This window comes from Corvus moneduloides, chromosome 3 (assembly GCF_009650955.1).
Source record: "Corvus moneduloides isolate bCorMon1 chromosome 3, bCorMon1.pri, whole genome shotgun sequence".
NCBI classification, from domain to species: domain Eukaryota; kingdom Metazoa; phylum Chordata; class Aves; order Passeriformes; family Corvidae; genus Corvus; species Corvus moneduloides.
In genome coordinates, this window is record NC_045478.1 from 53,838,968 (window position 1) to 53,846,984 (window position 8,017).

The window sequence follows — 8,017 nt, forward strand, 5'->3', positions numbered from 1 at the left end:
TACCTTGTTGGGGGCCTGGTTCTGAGAAGCAATTGTGCAAAGAATGTGGATGGGAGGAAAAGCAGCTTTTCAGAAAAGAGAAAAACAGCTTTGACAGAAGCTTCGAAATTTCTGTGAACTCTATTCTTCTGTCAACATACGGATGTCACTCCCTGGCAGGTGGAATCATCAGCAGAGTGTGCTCCCTAAGCATTGCTTAGATGAGGAAATGCTTCATTTTCCAAGCTTAGTTGTTGCAGCAAACTGCTGGGGAAGTTAATTGGTGAGTCTGGATATATCTAAAGCATGAAGGGCCCGCAATCGCCTCCCAGCATCCAATTCTTAGCAAATGGCTGTGTTTAGCAGCAAAGGGAAAGACGACCTACCACAGCTCCATGTCACAGCCAGTATCTTTGCAAGAAAAGATACTTTGATGCTTCCTTTTTCTTAGTGGCCTGTTGTCCTGCATAAGACATACTTACAGATTTATTTGGTCTCAGTTGTCCAATGAAAGAGGCATCAGAATTTCTTTCTCCAGTCAATGAACCACTAGAGACTCCCTCATTACCTTTAACTCTGAAATCGTCACTCAGAAATTTACAGGCCAACCTATAGCTCCCCAGAGAAACTCTGCATTACTTTGGTTTGCCTTTCTCTGATATGCCTGCCTTTTCCTATGTCGCCTTTTCCCCCATCAGAACTTCTTTTTTATCCTGATGGCTCCAGTTCAGTTTATGCAGTGAAAAGTGTGAATGTATTAAAACACTTTTGGATGACATAAGCCCTTTTGAACATTTTCCACACAAACATGCATCAGGTATGCTCCCACCAGCACATCCCTGCCATTGTTGGAGCCAGGTCACAGTCTAGTCTCTGAGTAACAGAGGCATAGACATTCGTAGGGAGTTGTAAGGGTCTAAGAACTCATTACCCGGCTGTTGTGTGTGAACCTTGGCAGCCAGCTAAGGGGGATAGAATCCGAAAGGTAAAAGTGAGAAAACACATGGATTGACATAAAGACATTTTAATGTGTAAAAAAAAAAAAAAAGGAAAAACAAGGGATGCAAAAGCAACTGCCCACCACCTCACTCAGTGGTAGCCATTGATAAACTCTCTCCCAGTTTCGTTCCTGAGCACAGTGTTACATGGTACAGAATATTCCCTTAGAGTCAGCTGTCTGACTGTGTCATTTCCCAATCTCTTTCCCATCTCTAGCCTGATTACTGGCAGGAGAAACAGAGAAAGCCTTGGTACTATGCAAGCACCATTCAGGAACAACAGAAAATGTGTGTGTTAAAAATGATGTTTGAGTCACAAATCAAAAAACACAGCACCATACAGACTGCTATGAAGAAAATTAATTCTCTTAGCTCAGCCCAGTACACCAGCTCATATGGTGACAGTAGTTTGGTTACACAAAACAATGCACAATCCCCTTCAATCAAGAGGACTGATACTATCCAAATGTGCTCCAGAAAAACTTGTCCTTTCCAATTGTATCTGTTGCTCTAAAACAGAGTAGGAGCTTTTCTACATATTTTAAATCCTCCCTGATATACTTAGGCCATCAGGAGAACTTAAGAATCACTGTTCCTTTACCTATCATCCATGAACTGACAGATGGGACTATTGGTCCTGCTGCCATGCAAGCTCTTCAGAGCCTCGTCTGGATGTATTTGGACTAAATGAAATTCGCTGTCTTATCATGTTCACAATACTCTCCCATCTCTTTCCTAGCTGTGGGATCTAAGAAGATAAAGGAGATGGCAACCAGGGACACTGGACATTATCCTTAGCAGGCTAGGATTAGAAAGCAACCAGAAACCTCTTCTGGAGCAAGGACTGGAGGTTTCCACCCAGTGAGGCTCTGCCTCTGGGAGAGCAGGGGCTGGGGCTGTCCATGCCCAGCTCTTCAACTGTAAAGGTCTGGTTTGAGAGTGGGAAAGAAAAAGCCTGGGAGCAGGAAAAGGATACGGCATCACTCATGGGAGCCTTGCTAAAACTCTTTCCTGACAAGAGGGGTTGCATGCTTGGAAGACAGATTCCAGCAGTGCTGCAGCATCCAAAGAGCCAGCCTTGAGAGAGAGAGGGAGATTCTGAGAAAAAGGGAGAGATCCTGTAGATATCTAAGCTAGGGAAAATAGTATGCTCATACAGAGCCACAAAAGGCTCTTCAACAGCAACAGTGGAGAGAAAAAGTGGAGGTACCTGTGCTGCCTCTGCCGGGTGCTGTCACTGGCACAGCAGTACTGGCAGGACACACCATCACCAGCAGTGGTGGAGGTTTGCTCTGTAACAGGCAGCTCCCTGCCTTCCCTGCCTTTGTGAACCCTGAGCTATGCCATGGCTGTGGGGGGAAGCTATAATCCTTGTTCTCATGGCATGCAATCTCAGCCAACCTTTCAAGGGGAAAAGTTGCCAGACTTAGGATGTCAATCTCCTGGCGGCATCCATTTTTGAGTTAAATGACTTATATTACTTGAGAACAGAAAATTTGGTATGGAAGAGTAAGAAAGGGTAAACTAAAGAGTAAAGTGCTATATAAAATTTTGTGTTAGTAATGCCAAATGACTCATGGAAAACTTAATAATCACCTCACTTCAGTTTCAAAACAATGTAAAAATGTTTTTAGTCCCACGTCTTCACTTGCTTTCTTCCCCCACCCCTTTACAGAGACCATGTCTTGTGGCAGGGTACAGTTTCTCTGTGCCAGAGCTCAGGGCCAGAAGGGCTCAGCAAACACCAATTTGAATTTACTACGACATGCCCCACTGAGAATCTCTTCAGACAGATCAGTTTTGTTCTTTTTATATTAGACTACAGGTAAGTCTGGAGATTGGATTAACTTTTTTTTTAATCCAATTTTTTTGAGTGTAGACATTCACTTCAAGCAGCCAAAATTCACAGAAAAGCAGTCATGAGTTCTCATACCCATCATTACATACTTGTATCACATCCAGTACAGAGAGGGATTGGTCCTGAGGGGTTTGTCCAAGTTACCATACTACAGAGAAGAATCAGGAAAGCCAGATCTTTCAGCTGACCAATTTCATTGGAGTAGTTTTGGATTTATATAGCCAGTCAAGATCAGCAGATACTTAGACTCTGTTTTATCTGGAAAGAGACTAACTCTTAGCTGGACTTCATAAGCTAGCCTTCATCCAGGACCCAGCATCATATTCAAATGAATCAGAAGAGAGAGAACAGCAGAGGAGAGGAAAGTAAATGTTACAAAGATCTCGAAAGCCCCTGCCCCACCCCAAAATTTCTTTGCAATCTCATATGTGCACATACCAGAGGATGCATTTGAACTCAAATGTTAAGTTTCTAGATGATATTTCATCCGAAACTCTGTATTAATTTAATTCAAAAATAAAAACCTAAAAATCATTTCAGAAAAAATACGTCTTTCTCATGTAAAAGAAATTTGGAAGATCTGACTAATAATTTGTCTTGGTGCTAAAGCCATATATAAGCAAAAATCAGGGTTTGGATCAAACTGTTTGTTCTGATTGCTTTGTGCTGTAAGGTTATATTTTTTAAAACAGCCAAAATGGAATTCATGGTTCTGCACCACAGAGGGGGAGGAAACCCTGCTTCCCTGGTATTCATCTACTCTCTTCATCCCCATCTTCTCAGCTCCTCTCTACCCAGCAGCCAGCTTTAGCACTTCTCTGCCTGCTGAGGAAGCTCATTTGACTCACTAAAATGGCCAAAAAAAAAAAGGGAAAAAAAGGGGTGCCTTCCCCTTCCCAAAGAAAAACAAGATTTTTTTTTGGCAGGGATTAAGCTAGCTTCTCTCCTGGTCAGAGGGATGCCAGCACTGTCTGCAGGGTTGGCTGCTTGGTGGCTAAGGAAAGAAAGGCTCAGGCAGGGAAGTGCAGAGAGCAAGACTTCCCCCTTTTGGCAGCTGGAAGCTGTTAGTTCAGCTCAGAGTTGTAACTTTAATCCAAACCCTAAGTGAAGTGAAAAAGCTGGTTTTCATGCAGTTCTCTCTTTCCCAATCAGGCAAAACTTCGTGTTTTATCTTTGCATCTGGAGCAAGGGAATCGAAATTATCAGATGAGGTAAATTAGTGATTGACTCTCAAAATATAATTTGGTACTCATATCTTATATTTCATGTTTCTTTATATCGCTAAAAAGAGATCAACAAGAGTAATGCTGTCTGTATGTACTCTGTATTCCTAAGCACAAACCAATGTGCAAGTTCAGCTAAGTACATATTTAAAATATTTTCCAAAGTGTTCCCAGAAAAAATCAAAGGGATATTCATATTTGGTTCCTTCTGTAAAGACAGATTCACATCTATAGCTAGACATACATGTACAAAGACACTCAGGGTGATGTGGACAGCTACATATGTGGATTCACCTTTTTTCACACTGTGTATGTGAAAGCAGGACAGAGACTAATTGCAGCAAACCAGAAACTATAGTAATTAATCTAATTCAGAAGTTACCAACCGTCTGAGAAGGGAAGAACAGAAATGGAATCATGTTTAAATGCAGCCCATTTTGCTTTGTTCTTCAACACAGTCTCATTCAAAATACTTTGGAATTTATGAGTCTACTGAAAGTGAGGTCTCATAATGTGCACAGCATGTTGCCAGTTAACTTGAATGAGCTTCTCCTCTGCTTTCTGTCTGATTGCTATAATAGTTTGCTTGAAAAGGGGCCTCTCCTTCAACAACACATGTATTATGAGAAAGTACAAAACCAGTCCATAAGCCATCCAGGTAGGTTTGTGCAGCTCACCTAAACATCTGCCTTCCAAAACATGATCTGGTGTCCCTTGAAGCAATTTGGAGCTGTGCATCTCTGCGGCACTCTGGCCCCAGCCTTGCAGCAGCACAATTCTTTGTCAGCCTTCCAGTGCTTCCTAGTGCAGTTCAAGAGACAAATGCTTGCTTGCTTGTGGGACTGCAGTGCTTTGATCTCCACTTCCAGATGGAACCAGAAGTGCCGAGGCACGTAGAGAAAACAAAACCAAATTTTTGCAATCCACAGGAAAGATGCCTAAGAATAATAGAAATATATTTCTTTATGCTGGCTGCTTTTTTCTTTTTTCTTTTTTTCTTTTTTTCTTTTTTTCTTTTTTTCTTTTTTTCTTTTTTTCTTTCTTTTTTTTTTTTTTTGTGACAGCATCATAAGCTCAATCAAACAAAAATCTTTAAAACACCAGACAGAAAATAAGGATTGCAGATATCGCTTTTTTTTTTTTTTAATCTCTTTGACATTTAATTCTCCCAAACACATAGACAAAGCTTCTTCTGATCTCAGTGGTACAGGATTTGACTCTAAAAGTTCAAACCACAAACAATGAAGCTATTACTCCTATGATTCATCTGACTCTCCGCAGGAAAAAAAGAGTACCCTGTTCCTATAGCTGCAATGCTTACTGTACTTATTTATGAACTGATATGCAGTACTGGAATATCCAACATGTTTTATATACAGATTATCTCTATAGAACTGGAATATTGAAAGCACTCAGCTGTAAAAATTACTTTTAAAATCATTTATGGAATCTTTCACATGTTGATCTTTATTTCAGCTGCAGTGTTTGAAAGCTGTAGAGCTTTGTATATTCTTTTCAATTGATTTCACAACATTAATTTAATTTACAGTATCTTGCATTAGTCAGATTTATAAATAAGAAAGACTAGTTTGAGAAACACATTTGTTCTCAATATCCTTTCATTGCACTCTGCTCAGAAGTACTGGAATGACTCTTCTCCTCATCAGAGCTATTCAAACCCTTTAAGACATAGTGGCACTAACATTTTGAACTTATGCAAATAACCTGATATTTTGTCTGAAACTGACAGAAAAGGAAAAAAGTTGCATTTATAGGAAAAATATTGCTTGATGCTTGACAGTTATGAAATGTGTTCTTTTTGCCTTCCTTCAGGTCACTGGGAATGAATTCCTGTCACCAACGTAGTATAAATCCTACGGTCGCTTAATAACCTGCACAACATATACTGGTCTCTATTTGTAGAGAAGACATACAAAGAGTATTTCATCTGAGAAGCCATACCTTGTCTTCACCATGAGCCTAGCTCTGAAACAGATGGGAGAGAGTGCCAAGGCTCAGCACATATTGGAGCTGCTGGCTTGGGATCCATGAGTGACACAGCCATCTGCTGATGTCTCCTCCCACTGTGTCCTGGGTGCAGAGCTGCAGCCAGGGCAGATGCTTCACGTAGTTGGATGCCCTTTGCATACTTAGAGAAGATCTTAATTTTCCCCCATCTCTTCTAGCTGCTGGAGCTGCAAGAGAAGCATTTCACTTAAGGAGGTTCCTATTTAGCTGTTCTGATTCCTGGGAGATTTCCCCCACTGCCAATTTAACACCACTGTCCCCACAGTAAGTCACAAGGGCTGAGGAGACCAATCTTGTCTTTCCCTGCTATAGTCCTGTTGGAGAAAAAAGATTTCATCAGAGATTGACTAGGATCACCCCTTCTCTTAACCATATGACCAGCAGACAGCCAAGACTAGATGAGGACAGAGCTTGGTTTTCCTCCCCAGGACACCCCATGACCTGGCTTTTAGACAGTGAAGAAGGACCAGGTGCACCAATGTGGTACCCAGCCTTGTCCCATGCCTGCATTAGCAGGATTGTATGGCTTGGTGGCAAACCCCACTGGTCTTCACAACACAGTCCAAATGCACATATCCTACCCTACTTATGGGAAGGAGGGGGTCACTGACAGCAAGAATGTCAACTATGATGTGTCTATTCTCAGGACAGGAAGAGATAGCCATTGTCCAGCACTGCTGGGCTTTGTGATTGAGGGTTGTCTTGCTCTTCCTTTTTTTTTTTTTTTCTTTTTAATTAAACTGCAAGTTCTCATTGTCCTGGTAAATTCCAGTTTTTAATAAACTATGAGCTATTTAAATACTATTTAACTAGACATACTTTAGATTTGGAGAGCTGATGATGGCAAGAGGATCTGATGTGACGTGCAGCAAGTCCTTTGGCAGCTGTTTCAGAGACAGTATTTGAAAGAAATCCACACATCCACACAGAGACTATTAGGAAACTAAAGAAAAAGACATGTTAGGATCCAGGAGCAGGATATTTTAAAATGTTATCCATGTTTCAGGCACAGATCTTGTTAATTTAGGGTACTACGTGCCATAGTTCAGAAGCACCAAATATTAATGGATATTTTAATTGATTTTAAGGCACTTCTGAATTGATTTTAAGGCAGTTTAGGAGGCACTCTTCCTCATCACTTGCTTACATATGGCAATAGACCAGGAGAATTATAGCAGTGTTATAAAAAACTACAACAATGTCGACATAAATTCCTACAGGAGACCTATGGAGGAATGAAGTGACTATATTTTCTGTATAATTAATTCTTTCCCACACAAAAATATTCTGCTTCTGTCAATAAACCTGTGTTTTAAAAAATCTCCATCTAGTTCCCCTCTTTGAAATGAAGGCTTGCATGTGAAGTTTAAAATCACACTTATTCAAATGGTCAAAATTTTTCAGGCTGCATAATAATAGTCCCTTCATCTGGAATAATAGACATGTTTAGAATTACTTTGAGGATTTTTATTATTTGATTATTGAGGATTTTTATTATTTGATTATTTTTTCAAGGGGGAAATAATAAAAAGGGGGGAGTTAGAAATCCTAAGATAAATTCATTCATAAAACAGAAGATCATACCTTTTCCCCCAAGATTTTTAAACAGTGGAGTTTTTTGCTTTTGTTTTCTTCCTGTCACAGTGACCCTAATGACAGAAGAGTGATGATTATATTACTAAATGAAAGTAACTTACTTTAGCATTGTCACTATCACTTTAAGATTTATGTCCATAGTTGTCTGCCTAATTACTGTTCTTTATAACTGATACATCACAGAGATGCAAAAATACAAAAGCTACACTTGGCAGTGAGAGAAGTAAATTGGGTTTGTTCTCAATTATTTTTCCTATCAGTCTGCATTGAAAACAGTGCTCCCTATGCTCTGTGCTTTATTCCAGGGGGACGCACTTATGATCACACTGAGAAGG

At 40.3% G+C, this 8,017-nt stretch overlaps 1 long non-coding RNA gene across 1 annotated transcript; it reads right to left on the reverse strand.

Annotated features, from left to right (window-relative positions):
- Positions 1-1,325: 1,325 nt before the first annotated feature.
- Positions 1,326-7,736, reverse strand: LOC116440646. The gene is made up of 4 exons (XR_004238718.1): positions 7,671-7,736; positions 6,906-7,018; positions 6,021-6,253; positions 1,326-4,996 (listed from the first exon to the last, which is right to left on the reverse strand). It is a non-coding gene; the product is annotated as an uncharacterized LOC116440646 (long non-coding RNA).
- Between the last annotated feature and the right edge of the window lie 281 nt (positions 7,737-8,017).